Genomic DNA, 18823 nt, shown 5'->3' on the forward strand with positions numbered 1-18823 from the left:
GTGTGACGACAGGCCATTGGGCGGGTCGATTGAACCACGTCCGTGTGCGGATTTATTTAATTCCGGGGACGTTCGTGCGCGTGGTAATTAGCCACAGATATATTTTTCATGGCAGAGGCTTTCAATTATTCAGCCAACGAGCTGTGCTCGCATTTAGCCGCGGACGGGGACATACCGACCGAGCATGTCGTGTGAAAGGGTTAGTTTTAATGCTATTTCGACCGATACTTGGAGGCTAATATATTTTTCGTTTTATTGAACCTATCCACACCCATTGAACAGCATTGAACTATCGTGGCCACTATATTCGAAATCCTCTGGTGAGAGAGGGCATGTGCCCCATAGAAGGACGTAAAGGTTGAAGATGAATACATCATACCTATAATTTTTGTCGGCAGATAAACATATTAAATAGATTAAAATCGGTCACTATCGTTTTAATATATCTATTTGTAAATAATATGTCTGTCTGGCGAAAGTTTTGTTATTACAATCGTCAGATATGCATCTCACTGCTGTGCACAAGCTTTCAAACACAGCCATGAAAGAACGGCCGAGAAAGCTCAAACTATATTTTCAATGGTGATCTATTATAGCGAATTGGGAATTCATATAGACCTTTGAGTATCCCACAGATGTTGGTTCCTTGTGATGTTTCATGTTAATAATATATAAATTATTTTGTAGTAATTGCACTATATAATTAAGTTACGTACATATGTAACTAGAGACTGATGACCCCGCAGTTAAACTCTCTATTGAGTTTTGCGGAGCTATGATTATAGTAATTAAGAATACTCTGTATTTTTGTTAAATAAAATAAATAATAATAATAATATATTATTACGTTATAACGCAAAAAAGGTCAGGCTCAGCAAATAATGCTTAAAATAATAGACTTTTCTTAGCGTTATTCGTGGTTACATTGTTCATTCATAGAATTAGTAGAAACCTATTAAATGAACAAGCCAAATTTTGTACTGTTTATATATACGTAGGCATGTAAATCTAGTAAATGGACTATAGAAATTTGGTTTGTTCCAATTCAATACTGGCTAAATGAATCAGAATAGTTTTCTATGCAGAATCACAAAACCAGTTCAATACGATTTCGTTTAGATATAAATTTAGAAAAAAAATGAAATCTAGATGACACCAGTGAATGAGCACGCCGTTCATTTATTGGTTTCAGAACATTTGATAAGCCAGTAATGGAACTATAAAAAATAAAGACTTAATCGAAGAATACGCCGGCAAAGTGCATTTATAGAAGGTTTAACTCTTAATCTATCCAAATAACTTAATCTTATTCTTAATCTATCTAAATAAGGAACAGTCGTAGAATAACTAAACTGTACAGTTAACATTAAATAAGCACGTCATATGTTGCTCCAAACGTACACTGTTCTTATCTGGGATCTAATTTTTCCATACACAACTTCAAAACCAGAAACACGTAAACTTCAAACGCCAGTCACATTCAAACTGGTCAAAATCCCCGGTTCGATCCGATTGTCTCCGGAACACCACGCTGCGCGCAAAAACCCGCATTGCTGACGTCGGCAAGAAGACTGCTAGGCTCAAATGGGACTGGGCCGGTCACGTCTGCCGCATGCATTCAGACAGATGGGCTAGCGTAGCTACCAAGTGGATGCCAGAAGAGGGGCGCGGACCCGGCAGGCCCAGACGGAGATGGCGGGATGACCTAGACACCTTTCTCAATAACTGGCCGGAGGAGGCACTATATCGGGAGTCGTGGAAGACAAGGGGAGAGGCCTTTGCCCAGCAGTGAGACACCATAAAAGGCTAGTAAAAATATAGTACAATATAGTAGAAAATATAGTACAATATAGTAAAAATATAGTACAAATAACAGTACAAGTGGTATAAATTGCTATATTTCTTATTTTAGACAAAAAACGTGAATTTGTTCATTTACTGGGGGGTGTTCATTCACTGGAGGATTTACCCTACCTGAGGTTACGCGCTCCGACCGTAGCTGAGAGCCTCTCTTTCACCTTGAGTTCTTCATGTATGGAGTCGTTTGTACGGTGTTGTGTCCAAGATACTCGCACTCGCAGTGTTCGTCTCTAACACCACATTAATACTTTTTTATCCTTTTTAGGGTTCCGTACCCAAAGGGTTAAAACGGAACCCTATTACTAAGACTCCGCTGTCCGTCTGTCCGTCTGTCTGTCTGTCACCAGGCTGTATCTCATGGACCGTGATGTATTTCTGTTGCCGCTATAACAACAAATACTAAAAAGTACGGAACCCTCGGTGCGCGAGTCCGACTCGCACTTGGCCGTTTTTTTTATAACACGAATTGAAATTGAAAAATCCTGAACGATTCATTTAATCTATTTTCAAACAACTTTAGAGGGGTGGAGTTCTTACCGAAATTTAAAACACGCACATAAAGGTAGGTGTGTGCTACTAAAACCGAATCAAAGCGAAATTTCAAAGACAACGATTCAAAAAGCTTTTCTACCCATTACCTAAATGCGTGCCTGGGTAGGTATATTGTTCTTTATCTACAGGAGTAATCAGGGCAAGGGTGGTCGGTATAAACTCTGCTATTAGGGGCTGAAAAAATATCATTTGTACAGTACTTACACCGTCACTGCGATGTTATCTATGCCTACGAATGTTACAATGGGTCATAAATATTAAACGCGGTTTCAAAGTGAATTTACATTCCTACTCGTACACAATCTCTGCTTCGCTGTTTGGGCATGTTTTGACAGCACTAGAATGAATAAGTACCTACAAACTACAATGCGTACCTTGAAATACGTGTTTGATATGTGAAAATATGTTTCAGGGCGAAAGTATAATATTTACGCATAACTTCCTTCATTAACATCCCACATTTCCAAGGATCTATTTTCTTTATTTGATCTTAGCTAAAGTATTTAAATTAGCGTAGTGGCACCAATGATTGACACTTTTTAGAGATAGTGGGGTTTTCTAATTTAAAAATTTAGTCATCATTAAGCCAAAAGTAACAACTGTTGTATGGTAAGGTATATTCTTGAGACCTATCTAAGGTGTATGGTTTATTAACTATACACAGGCTTGAATAGAATCCAAAAATAATAATGAAAAAGGGTATAAATCTCCAATCATCGACACTTAATATCCAGTAACCAACACCCAGTTATCGACTATTAATTACCCGTAATGTGCACCTGCCAGATCGCCACAATGATACCATGATACCTTAGTCGGTAATTAAATAAAATTAACTATTCAATAAATATTTATTTATAGTCTACAGTACCCATTACGTTTGAAACATTTGTGCTAAAGTGTATTCATTATATTACAAATATACACATAATAAGTATAATAGGGTCTGTGCGTAAAAGGGAACAGTAGTAGATTAAGAGGGAACGAAAACATTTTCTGACTCTTCTCTTTCCGCACAGATTTGCGAACTTCGGTGTTCAGTAGGCCCTCTGGTAGCTTTACTTTGATTAATCTGTTTCAAATATCTACCAATCAGGCAAAGCAAAAGGAATCATATATATTAGATTGTCAAATGAAAAATGTTTAATAAAATATATCGACACGTGTCGATTATTGGAACAGCCACGTTTGTGAAAACCAGTAATCGACACCAACAATTTCTGTCAATAGTTATTTGTTATACAAGGGTGCAAAGTTGTATTTTACCCGCGAGTGTTTCAACACACGAGAAGTAAAATACATTTGCACCCGTGTGTAACACAAAACTTTTCCCCTCACTATAGCGAGGAAAGTGCAACATCCACAGGCGTTAGATCATCTTCATCACTGGATCACTAATTTTTTTTACGATAATACGATATTATAACAGAAAACTCTGGAAGTTGTGTATTTTTACGTGTCGGAGTCGGTGAGAATTTTTTTTTGACAATGTTGATATTTCTGACGATGCGTTTGGAAATTGCATCGACTCAACTTGTGCGTTCAGAATTATATTCAACATAATTTAAAAAAAAACAAATGTTTCTCATGGAATTTAAGGTTTATGACTTAAAATCATTAAATAAAGCTAAATTTGGTATTTTTAGGGTTCCGTAACCAAATGGCAAAAAACGGAACCCTTATAGATTCGTCATGTCTGTCTGTCTGTCCGTCCGTCCGTATGTCATAGCCACTTTTTTCCGAAACTATAAGAACTATTCTGTTGAAACCTGGTAAGTAGATGCATTCTGTGAACCGCATTAAGATTTTCACACAAAAAAAAAAAAAAAAAACAATAAATTTTGGGGTTCATACATAGAACTGAAACTCAAAAAACATTTTTTCATCAAACCCATACGTGTGCGGTTTCTATGGATAGGTCTTCAAAAATGATATTGAGGTTTCTAATATCATTTTTTTCTAAACTGAATAGTTTGCGCGAGAGACACTTCCAAAGTAAAAAATGTGTGTGTCTGTGTCCCCCCCCCGCCCTAACTTCTAAAATAAGATAATGATAAAACTAAAAAAATATACGATGTACATTACTATGCAAACTTCCACCGAAAATTGGTTTGAACGAGATCTAGTAAGTAGATTTTTTTTTGATACATCATAAATCGTAAACCGCGATTTACCTTTCACTCACGTTTCACATAAAAAAAATACATTGTTTAAATTGTGTAATGTACGGAACCCTCGGTGCGCGAGTCTGACTCGCACTTGGCCGGTTTTTTATTAAATTCTCAAACCATTTATTTAATGATAATTAACACGGAGTAGGATGGAGATGGCAAGTGGGCGTTCCCGCCTATCCGACAGTTAGTAGCGACCGACTCACTTTATGCACAGACTATGCTCAGTTGTTGTGTAAACTTCATGCTCGAATGACATTCACGTAGTACGTACGCTCGTCTAACAAAAATTGATAATTAAATTTAAAATGCCGTATTGTACAGTATTAAGCTGCAGAAATCACAGCGGTTTAAAAAATCTTTCACGTGAAGGTATTTCCTATCACCGGTGGTTATTTATTTAAATATAATCCAATAAATACGAAAAATCTGTTTATTTTGCATTATTTAGGAATGTTCGTTAAGTAAATCTATATTTTATCAGTTAGAACTTAGAGTTCACAATCCTTTGTCACTATTCTTTACGTTTATCTGGAATATTCGCTATCCTAAATGTCAAATAACTTCGCTACTCAGATGCTGCGCAATGTCGATATTTATATCGATAAAGTTAAAGTTACGATATTTCAAGTTTGATGTTTGGTTCTGTAATAAATTATTATTTTAGACACGTTTCTAATTATTATTTGGGATAATCAATGTCTTAGTTAATATGGCAGCTCTGGTCATCAAGCACTAAGTTAAGTCGGGGTCATTTCATGGCAACCTTTCAAACTTTCGTATTCCTTTACATACGTTTTTGATTTTTACACCCATCATATTTTCATCGTTAATAAAATTAGACTAGGTACTTAATGCACTTATGCGTACAATGCATGCAATGTGCCATGAATAAACGTTTTATATTTTCTATTTCTTTATTATTAATTATTGTAGGTTACCACAAGTTGCCGATATTAAAAATAAATGGATCAATGCTACTGGGCAAGAAAATTAGTTTTCGCAAAAATATAGCACCATTTGCTAGGAGCATTTCTTAGAGAAAGATTTCTGGGGATAAAATTGCCATACATCTCATCTAGCGTCCACACGCAACTTAGTTACTAATTTAGTAATTATTAGTGACATTCGGGCTCACTAAATTAATAAAAAGTGTTCCGTACCACGCAAACTAGCGTCAAATATTGGAATTTTGCCGCCCCCCTTCCTGATTTGATAGGTCACAATCTTACAATCAAATCAAGTGGGATCGATGAGCCAGTTTCATGTATGCTTTCACACCATACAATTAATTTGACAATTTAATCATGTTGTCCCGTCTAGATTGGCCTTAAGTGCTGCTACAAGTAAATATATTGTTAAAGACGAATACTTACCTATGTAAGTAATTGCAGATTTGTGATTACAAAATAACAGCAATACCGAGTTAATAGACCTTTAAAGAACTATGATTTTATCTGTTTGACTTTAAGATATATTTAATGTTCACATTAACAACCTAGTTGGTCAATTAATAAGAAACAAATTTCTAGTTAGATATTTGTTGTACTGTACTACATATTATTTTTCATACAATCACGATTATCACTACCTATATTATAATCATAAATAAAGTATCATCTAAATGTGTTAAAACATACGGTAATGAAATATCAATACCTAACTGAACACACAAATATCGATAAAACACTCCGATTACACTGTCCCCTCCCTATATCGTCGAATGGAAAGAAGTTCCAACGGTTAGCTACTCGCAGGCGTGTAGAGATCTCGAAAGCACCAGTGTAACGTGACCGTGAGATCCGTAACAAACCATGCGTAATTAGACCTTACTTATACTGGTTTTTTAGCCCTTTTCTCGCCTGTAATAAGTAAGTGATTTTAAAATTATATAAAATAACGCCATCTGGTGTTGAGTAGTTGTATTAGGTGAACGTTGAGCGAGCTTTTGTGAGATGAATGAGATAATGAAAGAGTCGTATGTCATATAGCTTTGACATTATATTTTAAACCGTCACTCATGTAGCCTACAGTTGATATTCGTTCGAGAAATGTCCACCGGTAATAACCTTTTGGTATGGATAGTTGCTACGAATCAGAGCAATTTTGTAAGTGTGTGACATATTTTAACGTGGCTATGAATGTGTGTTTAGCGACACTGGTTTTCATACTAAATAGGAGTCATTTCACATCCACTAGTTTATTAATTCGTGATAATTAATATGGAACGAACCATTATTATAAGAGTTTTACGTTTTGTTATCTTTCAAAAGCTACTTAAACACGCTCCATCCAAGGTCAAATTACTTTCCCCACTAGTGGATAAAATGCGTTTTTCCCCGCTTGTTTTAAAGGATAAAAGACGGCTTTCCAAGCTAGTAAGGGGAAAAATAGTTAACCTTATCGTTGTAACAAACATAATTTCCATAGTTCTTAAATAACCCGTGAAAAACATCGAATTCGAGTGAATCACATTACATTAGGATTATTAACAAAAAAATGTACTTACTCACTTCCTTAAGAATTTCTATAAGAAATTCTGTTATTTTGATCAGCTCTAGCCGCACTAGATTTTCATGGTGCCATTTTCAAACAAAAAGACGGATTTTGCTAAAATTTCAATGGGTGCCACTCAACATGCTGTCTAGTGCATAGCTACTCGTATTATCTTGGGTCAAAATCAGGTCAAAAAACAGGCCAAGAGCGAGTCGGACTCGCGTTCCAAGGGTTCCGTACATTACACAATTTAAACAAAGTATTTAAAAACCCGTATAGGGGTCGGATCAAAAACTAAGTAATTAAGTCCGACTCACGCTTGACTGCACATTTCTAATAGGTTTTCCTGTGATCTATAGGTAAAGATCTATTTTGTGTATTTTTTTCAAAATTTTAGACCCAGTAGTTTCGGAGATAAAGGGGGGGCGGGGAATGGTAATTTTTTTGCCTATTTTCTTGAATAACTTCTAGACTGTTTATCGTATCTTTCATTTGATATGTCGTAATACGATATAGTTTGAAAAACTTTATTTTTTAATTTTCTCATTACCCCCCCATTACCAAAAGTGGCCCCATGTTTAAAATTAATTTATTTACGTTACATGTCCGTTTTTGGGTCACAAACTTACATATGTGTACCAAATTTCAACTTAATTGGTCCAGTAGTTTCGAAGAAAATAGGCTGTGACAGACGGACAGACAGACAGACGCACGAGTGATCCTATAAGGGTTCTGTTTTTTCCTTTTGAGGTACGGAACCCTAAAAAGTGTCGGTTATTGAGTCTTGTCGATCATTAATGCCTCTAAATTACTTCAATACAGTTTTGGAATCATAACAAAACTAAGTAAGGCCTGATTCGTAACGAATTTGCCAAATTTAGAGTGCTTTTTCTTGAATATTTTCTAGCCTACTGTTACACACTCCACTGAAACTCCACCATTGAAATTGCCAGAATCATGACAATATTATACTAAAAATATTTTTTACAATGCATGTGCTTGAAAAGTGCGTTTCCTACGGAGCCATGTTTTCAAGTTTTTTTTACAGTACATATGGTGCTACTTTCTCGCACTAGTGCGGAAAAGAGCACTTTTCGTGCATATGTCGAAAGTTTAAAGGGCCATATGTACTGTAAAACGTTGTACGATACACGTGCGAATAGGTAATTCGCAACTCGTGTAGATTTCAAACACTCCTTTTAATAATTAACCTTATTTGCCATGATATGTTTTTTTATTTACTTGCACAATGCATAGTAAAACATTGTATGATACACGTGCGTAAAGATGATTTCCGCACTTGTTGCATAAATAGCTATTTTAAACTAATTCACAGATAATCAAAAAAAAATTGCTGCCCAAAACTTGATACTTGTACGTGTTGACGAAAGATGCACATAACTAATTTCCAACACAACCATTATTGAAAGGCAATCTTTGCGATTTCCATGGAACAATGAGAATGTAGACGTGTCTCCAAATATCTGGTGTACCAGGAATTTAGTCGACCTGGCATTGGTTATTTTTTGACCTATTGAACGGTATAGGGTTGAGTGTCCAAGGAATTCTTTGGTAAAACGACAAGAACGATATGCATTGTTGCATATGTCTTTTAAAAAAAAATTGTCAACTCAAACCAAGAATGTATCAAAATACACTGTGAAACGTATGATGGAGGGCATACTCGTACAACAAAACTTACGACAGGAGCGGGGAGAAATGAAGACTGATGAATTTACTAATAAATAATAATTTTTAAACAAATTTTCAATAAATTATAGAAAAACAAATCTTGATTCAGCCGGCTTCGGTACCATTAATAGGGTTTTAAATTTGGCAAATTCGTTACGAATCAGACCTTAATTTTTAAATCTTCATTTAAGCATTGGACAATTTTATGGTTTAATACTTTTATTACCTACTTATTTTGTATTCTTGTTTTAAAATTGCAACAATCGTATATTATATTGATTAATGATGGTAACGTTTAATGTCCTTCTCCTTGTTTGTCCGTTGACCCCAAATCGCTACATCCGGTAACTAGTAGAGCTGGCTCGTGATAAATTATATGTATTTCCACAAGGCCTCTGTTACGACAACGCTATAAACGAATAGGGATTGGATTGATTAAGTTAACGATAAACAATTTGCACCTACAAGTTCTTTAATAGTATATTTCATCAATAGGGTATTCCACAAATTTTTATTAATGGCATCAGTCGATAAGGTTTGTTTTGAGGATCATGTCTGTATGTTTTTATAAAATGTAAGGAATCGAATGGTACCATTTTTTTTCCTATTTAGAAGTTTTTTTTAAAACTAAAATTCAACAACCACCCAATTTAAACTTACGCATGTTTTTAGGGTTCCGCACCCAAAGGGTAAATGAATGAATGAATGAAATTATTTAATCCAGAAAATATTTCCATATAAGGTTAAAACATTTAAAACGAATTTAACGCAAAAACGGGACCCTATTACTAAGACTCCGCTGTCCGTCTGTCTGTCTGTCACCAGCCTGTATCTCATGAACCGTGATAGCTAGACAGTTGAAATTTTCACAGATGATGTATTTCTGTTGCCGCTATAACAACAAATACTAAAAACAGAATAATATAAATATTTAAATGGGGCTCCCATAAAACAAACGTGATTTTTTTGCTGTTTTTTTTTTTCGTAATGGTACGGAACCCTTCGTGCGCGAGTCCGACTCGCACTTGGCCGGTTTTTCTTATATATTGAGATTTATAGGAAGTAGTCAGCCAACAGAAGCCGATTGTTGAACATAAGACCTCCCAATGACTGACTATATGTAGAAACTAATAGCTCTACAATTTAAATTTAAGTTATATGTATAAGTTAAATTTATAACACCTAAGTACCACCAAACATCTAAGATAAAATGTATACAAAGTTTACAGACGTCCGCAACCAAATCGGACAATTCGTTTCGGAGAGAGGAGAGAAATGGCAACAGTCTTTTATCGACAAACACGTTAACAATCAACCTCTCACATAACACATAAATGCAATTCTTAGGGCCTCTGCTCCGTTGCAATATTGCATTATTTTGTTCGTTAACGCTTTCTTCTGAATAATGGTACAAATAACCAAATTGTTGATTTATACTAAGTAAGATCTCCTAATGGGTCCTTTGCGTAGCAGTGTCGCTACTAATCTAATTTACATTCCATTTGATCGTTCCACGAATGGAGGCGGAGGTTCGTCAACGTCTACCAATTTCCGGCGGCAGAAGCAGAACATACAGCGCCGATCTGTTGACTTCCGGCCCGGCTCCGGCCTGCTTTCCCAGCTTTTCCTGGCAAGTTTGTGCATGTGTTTCAGCACCGAAGGACAGCGACAACTATTATATTCATACTAAACAATCCTGAAGCAGGGAATATGGAAATATCATAAATGAAATGATGATGATGGTAGGAGTACCTATAACATACTATGTAGAAGCAGTTACATTACATAGTTATATGCTGAACAAAATAACACCCTGCCTCAAACTTGACTACCTGATAAGTTTACAAAATTAGGTATTATTAAGTAGTAGTATCGATTACAATATGACACTATTTTAACTTTTTTAACTTTAATGGAGTCTTGCTTACGCTACGAAACCTAATATTTGTTTCGGTTCAATCAAAATTAAAGCGAAGGAATAAAAGAAGTACATTTAATAAACGTACAAGAAAATGAAGATTTCCTTACCGAAATTGTGAAAAAATTGCACAATTTCGGATATCTTTTGATTTTTATTTAGCCTATTGAATTTTGATGCCTCATGAATCAACGTCTTTACAATTAAATAGATATGGCGGTATAAACTATCGATTGGATAACTTATTAAGCGACATGCAATTTGCAATGGTTCTATGCCACCCGAATAAATAAATAAATCAGAACAAAAGCACTAAGTAAAAACACCTTGGAAAAAGTAAATATATTTCAAACAATGCATCAGTTGTCATCGATCGTTGACAGCTATCGATCGGGCTCATTAAGCGACACGCTGCATGTGACGGGGCCTATTAGCCACTTGAGCACAATAAACTATTAAATAAAAAGAGGTGCAGTTGCTTCTAATCTCTGATGGTGATGAAGAATCATCAGATGATGATATTATCATTAAGTGAACGGTACACTCACGAGGCGACTTTCAGTTCTACTCGCGATGTATTTTTTTCACAGTGCCAGAGTGTCACGCTTTTCCCGATTTCAAGCCGAAGTCCGCCATTATATTAATTATATTGATTTTTTTGGCGGAGCCATTGAACGTCAGCGAGGTCTACATGTCATATAGCCACTTGTACTTATTCATAATAATAGTATTTACATGTAGTATAAGTGAATTAAAATGCAGTTACAAAATTAATATTATGACTTTGTTATTAAAATAACTTCACTCCACCACACTCCACTCGATGCGGCGGGGCCGGCCGGGGACGGAAGTCGTCTGCGAAATAAATAGCAGCGCAGCCCTCCACAGTGTAATGTAGCGGAAAAGCGCATTATCACCGACCAAATTTCCTATGAAAACAATCTTTCCTGTTAATTAAGGGTTCATACTTCATTTTTAATCTCGATATAAATATTTCTTTGACGCCACGCCACTGCACCTTATATGTTGTGAGGAATGTGAGGTACTAACGACATTAATAGAAGGAAGCCATGCAAAACCCGTGTAGGTATTAAAGATATCGATTTGTGGCATACATTCTATTATCTACATCTACATGCTTAATTCTGCAAGAACTAATCATTCATACGATTAACAGCTTAAAACGTGAGAGACTGAACGTTCCAATCGCGACAGCAGTGCGGCAACGAAAACTAAATAGTTGTCGAATGAACCCCTTGGCCCTTTTGAATCATTCTACCATTTCTACCAGTATATTTTTCCGATCGCTGCTCTAATATTTTTCTGGGAATGCTAAGATGTTATGTTATGGACTTACTACTGAAATGTTCGAAAGCTGATCTTTGTTCTGATGACATACTTAAGAAAATTAAAAACTACAATGTCAAACCAAAACAGTTTTGGTTTGAAATGCTACTGTTTTTAATTTTCTTAAGAATGTCATCAGAACAAAGATCAGCTTTCGAACATTTTAGTAGTAAGTACCTATTAAATCCAGCGCTCGTAAGCGACGAAGATCTGGTCTGGTGCACTCTGTAGGTCATTTTAGGATACAATCTTAAAAGCTGTAAAAATAGTAGCCAGGTTTTCATGCAAAGTTAAATAAAATCAAGTCAAGTAGGAGTGTTGGGGTCGGCAACGCGCATGTAACTCCTCTGGAGTTGCAGGCGTACATAGGCTACGGAGACTGCTTAACATCAGGCGGGCCGTATGATTGCTTGCCACCGACGTAGTATAAAAAAAAAAGTAGTATTTGTGTACATTTCAGTAAGTATATGTATTTTGACCTGTGATATTTGATCCAATACAAATTGCATGTCTGACCCGTATATGCTACAAAAGTGAATAAACCACTAGGCCAAGAATAAAGCCAGTTGCATGTCCGTCAGTCTGCATATTGCATGCGCTACGCTTTGGGAAGCCGTCAAACCTAAACTCAACCCGTTAAGAGCTGTATTCGAATGTCTGAAACACATTTAAAATTTAAAGAGTAGGGCGGCTCGTCGCCTTGTTGACCATAGATGTAGGTAAAAAGGGGTAGATATGTGACGTTAATAGTTGACAAAACTAAAATCTGGTCCAGCACCCACACATTTGCAAATACTACACACCGTTATAATGTATATGTGCACAACGAGCAACAGGGATAACCGAATACAGTTAACACAACTGTGCAAGCGAGACCCCTATATTTTACGTATTGCTCGAGGTGCAATAGAGATAAACTTATAACACATACAGATGTGTAGGCGAGACTTACATACTTCTTACATTGTCGTCTTAAGGTGACATTAAGTTATTAAGATTTTTAAAAAATATCTCGATTTGATATTATCTAATCTTAGTCCGTCTCTCTCACGCAAATATATGAGCGAGCGAGTTGCACTGAGATTAATATCGAATCATTGAGTATCATATTTTAAAGCATGAAATTGACCCTCGTTTTATACTTCTGAAACCCTGGTCAAGTATTCGCCATGTTAAACTAACGTATCGCCGCAAAAAAACCAGTATAAAGATATGATCTCTAGTTACGCATAGGCAGTAGGGATCTCGAGGTTTCACTTGAAATGGTTCGACCGAAAAGACACGCTTGGGAAGAGATTATACAATTGCAGCTTATTCCTGAAGCGGGCATGCCTAGTTGACAGTTTTGACACTCGGATAAACGTGTTTCTCACATGGGTAATGCATTATTTAGCTATCTCTCTCACTCAATAACAAAGATAATATTAAAATTATTTACAAATAATAATGTTTTTAAATGTTATAACAGTACTTACGAATGAAAAGTGATTCCGTGAGATTTGTTTTTATGTTTCGAGCTGTTAAAACAGTCGAAAAAGGCGCAACACGACATTTTTCGCATAATTTTCTAGATGGTTGTGACAATGTTGACACATTGGCGTCACCTGTACGACTAACTCAATATAGGTTCCGGAACCTATATTTGATGGCTCACGATCGTGCGCCTGGTACCATATCTACCTCCCTTTACTTACATCCATGTTGTTGACCGCCTTATTTATTCAAAATACTTTTTCGTTTGTACTAGCGCTAGACAATTAAAGTGGTGGTGATAATGTAGATAGTAAAGACATTTAATCAATCACGTACTTATTTAGTTACCTACACATGGATTTGAATTATGTCAGAGTGACCTATATTAGGGTTCCGTCAAAATTTGTATGAGATTTTGTCGCAAAATCATCGGCAGCGTCAGTAATCCTACACCCACTTAAGTGATGCATAGTGAGTGCTCCTAGCCTAGTCGGTAGTGACCCTGCTGTGGTGTCACCTCTATACATATCTAATCTATGATGTAACCATCGTATATTTATCCTCCACGAAGCCTAGCAAAGTCTTCAGGTTGCTAGTTGCCTCTTTTAGTGTGCATGGATTACCTAGGTATTTGCTCCTATACACTTCTACCTGTTTACAGTCTAGGAGAATATGTTTTGTTGTTTCTTCTTCTTCCATGCACGCTCTGCACATGGGGCTATCAGTTTTACCCATATTATGTAGGTGTTTGTTTAGTGTGTTATGTCCTGTTATTAATCCTACTATTTTACGTAGTTGGCTTCTTGGTGTTTTCAGTAATATTTTGGTAAGCTTGTGGTTCAGTTCCGGTAGAATTTCTTTGGTTTGCCTGCATGTCTTCAATTCACTCCAGTACTTGTTGTGCAGTTGTCTGTGATGTTGTTCTAGCTGGTTGTGTATGTAGGATATTGGTAGAGGCATAATTGGCTCGGGTCCATATGCCGGTGTTTCTGAACCTTTCCTGGCCAGTTCATCCGCTGCATCGTTTCCTCTTGATCCACTATGCCCCTTTATCCATTGTCCTTTCTAATATATGGCACTATCCCTTTCGGCTATTAAGGGTTGTCATAATTCAAGTCATTATCTTATCTGTGGTCGTGCACGCAAAGGGACGTCAAGTTGTGTCAACCCTAATAATTGCTCGGAGCAATGCTGAGCCGAACGGAGTCGAGAACACACGAAACCCTGAAGTAGCAAGATGAAAATCATTGATAGACGTCACGTGACTTTTCGTAGCATCTGTAAAAAAAATTTCGTTTGGCGTTTGTCGATATACGATTGTCATCTTAGCTAGGCGCTCTTATCTTAATTACGTTAAGTCTTAGTCAACGTGACCTTCCTGTCAAACACCGGTTTTGTTAGACAGTGAGAACTCTGTATAAATGTAGAAAAAATCCAACATCATCTCAACCCACCTAAAAACGATGTTGGATTTTTTTTCTCAGCTTGTGGATAGGGTACGGATATGATTCAAGTACAGAATTGATAATAATGTAATGTAATGAGTGTTTAAGTATTAATAGGAAACAAAATAAATAGATAGCATAATTTTTTTACCTGGCGGTATAAGAACGGATGGGCCTATAAGTTCGGCCCTATTGCCTGTACCATAGAGCTTACTATTGCAAAATAACCGGTTTTACCCACCGATTAATATATAGAAGAATTCGTAATTCGGGCTATCATATCCGACCCGATTTTTATTTTTTTGCATTTTTTTCTGTCCGATCTTACACTATGTGGTCAATATTGAAGAAATTATGGTTGTCAAAGTTTTAGGGGTGGGGTCAATGAACCCATGTGGGGTCAACCACATAAGTTTGAGCACCCCTGAGAATTTAAGATCGGATGATTAGCATCCGATCTTTTACCACGTTGGATAAGACCGGATCTTGGCCTACAGGCATCTTATCAAAATTCCAAATATACAGATTTATCACAAATTTAATAAAAATAAAAAGAAACAAATAAGGCTTAAATTTACCACTTATTCAAGAAAAAACTGGGGAAGGATATTTCCGGACAAGAAATAAAATATTTTTTTTTGGACGTTTGCACTTAACCGCATATATTACGCGACTGTTAGTCGGAGCGATAAGTGCAGAGTGAAGGGGGGTGCGGGCCAAAATAGCGCATAGCATAACCTTGCCAGCATTAAAAAAACCCGCAACAGGCGGAAATTTGAATCATACGATCTTACCCAGTGTCCGATAGTATCGTGCAGATATTTTGTGTTTATTATGCAAGCAAAAGCTAGGGATTGAATAAAATTATGAATTCCGTGCTTCATTATTAACAGCGAGTAGAAAACTGACGGTTCAGAAAAATTGTTCCAACAAGAATACCAATAGAAAAGTTGCTTAGCTTATTTACATTTTTACGGACCGATAGTCGACTTCTTTTACCACATTTATTTTTAATGCAATACTTAGTTCGAATACGCTAAAACTTTTTTTTATTGCTATTAGCAATTTACGTAGACTTTAGAGCAATGAGAACCGGTTACTCAGGGTATTTGCATAATAAGTATCATATTTTAATTTTTCTTATTGTATTTTAGCGAAAACTTGGAATTATGATCGGGTAAGGAAATCCTTGTTTTGTATTCAGAGGCTGCATGGATTGTATTGATTGCGGTTTGGTTCCGGATAGCCAAAGGTAAGCACAAACCCTTAACTTCCCAATATAATCTAATTATAGTAATTATTGATAACAACATAAATAACGTTTTTTTTTATTATGTGAATATCCTTCAAAGTGCTAACTTAAGACTTAGGATAGCCCACTTTTTCCTTTTTTTACCATGTTGACATCAATTTTAAAAGTTTTTATTTCTAGTATTTTATTGTAGATCTACATATATACATTTTAAAATTAAACTTATAGTTTTCTACGTTCTAGTCAGCCTTGCCGAGATATCACTGTAAGCCTAGTACTAGTAGGTATGATTTAAGTCCCAGCTCAGGCCGCGCTTAATTAATTGTCAGATGAAGAGAACCGTCCTTTGATCCACGGCACGACGGCTTCATAACCGGTGCCACTGCATGGATTCACTGTGCAGTAAATAAAATCCCGTTAGTAATTGAATCTAAACAGAAAGCTTAACGTGGATGGCGCATCAGTGAAACGGTCCCAAGTGCTAAATCAGATTGCGTGAGTTGGAATTATAGGTTTTGACAAATAATTGAGCTTGTTAATGGACTACAAACTCAAACTATATACATGTAAAAAAAATCCATCACTCAGGAACCCTTTCCCTTGCCGGGATTCGAGCCCAGGACGGCCAGTACCTCCAGTTTCGTAGGTAGGGTCTACGGACGTCGTTATCTAAGTTATCTTATGAAGAACTTTCCTATTGATAATTTACTATAAAATGCGATCAAATGTTTGAGGAAATATATTATTAATGTCAAATGGTATTTATTGATGTTTCTTCGGTCTGATTCGGAGCCACAAAGTCTACATTGTAAATAGGTTCCGTTCCGTCGATCAATCAAGAATATTGACAGGGGAAATTTGTATTTGGATAATGAATGAATGTTCCATTGTGTTACTATGGTGCAAAATATTAACCGCTTAAGGACTTGCTGACTAAACACACTACCTACTAAACAAGACCTTGGACCGCTTTCACATTGTTCGATCCGATATCAGATGTCGGATGACCTTTGAAGAAAAACAGCTGCTAGAAAATACCCTATGGCTGATGCCTTTCATTTTTACAACGCTTTCTTTTGAACAACAAACAATAATTAAATGTATAAAAAAATATGAAATAGGCACATTTACTTTTTGCTTCTCTTGACATACGATATCGGATCGGTCGGACAATATGAAGTGTAACTTTTTCCATTTTTTCCTTTAATATAAAATTTGGAATATCGCTCGCAGACGTATCTGCATGTTAAAAAAAATATATATGAAAACGCTCTTAAAATACTACCCTTTTGTGATTTATGATTACTTAAACATGAAAACATGATCATAGAGTACCAGTCTGTGGCATTATGTCAACCGAGTGTATGCTCACCAAACGAAGACCAAAAATTGCCAATCAGGGGAAATAATTCGTGTATGAACGTGAATTTGTGAAACAACATACTAAAAGTACCGATGGGTGGGGATGAAGCTAACGGGTAGGGTGGGGTTTAAATGTCCCGTTTTATAGTTCTTCGTAAATAACTCGTAAACGGTAGCCCGTAGCAAAAAAAAATTCTTTTACATACATAATCTACATAAAATTGTCTACAAAAAAGATTATGTAAACTTTCTGCTAGGACCATATTTAATAGTATATTATACAATCGTGATATAATAGAGAGCTTGATTATATCACTATTGTATAGGTATACAATACTTTTTCTACGAGACAAAAAAATAATACTTTCAACTAGTAGAATCATACCACCAAACCAAACCAAAACCAGTACCTCTATACAGCTAAGATACGCGAGCTGCCGCAGCCTGCGATACCTTCATACTCGTGCGCGCCCCGGCGGGTTGGTCAACGACACTTCCTCGTAACTCATGAGGCCCTGGTACCTGCTCCGCGCTAAATTCAATTTTAAGACAGTTTTTTCTCGATTTTGGCCACCGTAGCCTATGGAGACTAACAAGCAACGCTAAGCGGTTTTCGTAGGGTATGAATGTTGCTATATAAAGGGTGTCACATGCACGTTTCTGACTTATGAAGCAATTGTTTCTACTACAACATAAAATAAAATGTTTTTGTTGGCCAATCAATCACAAAGCAGATGCGACGCATTTGCATTGAATCGAGTCTCCTTAAACAAGAAATATTTTATCTAAATGTATGAAGTTCTATTTTCAAAATTTTTATATTTGACTATACCGTATCGATAAAATTCTTATGCTTGAGTCGGAAGTGCCATAGACTATACAACGTTGAAAAGAGTAAGGTTGTAGTGTTGCGTGTGAAGTTGTAATACACAGATTATACTCGACGAGTAGAAAAAAAGATTTTAAAGCGGGAAAGTTACTTATAATCAATCCTAAGGTCGTTCTTTTTAGTATAGCAAAAAATAGTATAATACGTAAATAATCTATATAAAATTTCCTACAAAATAGATATACAGGAAGTCCCAAAACTACCACGTAAAACTGACACTGGGCCGTCGTGCGAATCAGACGCAGCGGGCCATGCCCTTTAGACGGTGCGAGAACTCGCATGCGAGTTTCATTATATTGCGTCATTTGAACGGTTGACTGACGGCATAAGGTACCTTTACCCGTGGGACGTCACATATCTTTACTA

The 18823-nt window shown here is 36.3% G+C and overlaps 1 protein-coding gene and 1 long non-coding RNA gene across 2 annotated transcripts in view; both read right to left on the bottom strand.

Moving 5' to 3' along the window:
* Window positions 1–18823, bottom strand: part of LOC134751099 (progestin and adipoQ receptor family member 4) — a 94654-nt gene that overhangs the window by 66952 nt on the left and 8879 nt on the right. The gene's annotated exons all lie outside the window — the stretch shown is intronic.
* Window positions 4318–4573, bottom strand: LOC134755417 (uncharacterized). The gene is made up of 2 exons (XR_010129040.1): window positions 4530–4573; window positions 4318–4424 (listed from the first exon to the last, which is right to left on the bottom strand). It is a non-coding gene; the product is annotated as an uncharacterized LOC134755417 (long non-coding RNA).

This window comes from Cydia strobilella, chromosome 2, assembly GCF_947568885.1.
Source record: "Cydia strobilella chromosome 2, ilCydStro3.1, whole genome shotgun sequence".
NCBI lineage: Eukaryota > Metazoa > Arthropoda > Insecta > Lepidoptera > Tortricidae > Cydia > Cydia strobilella.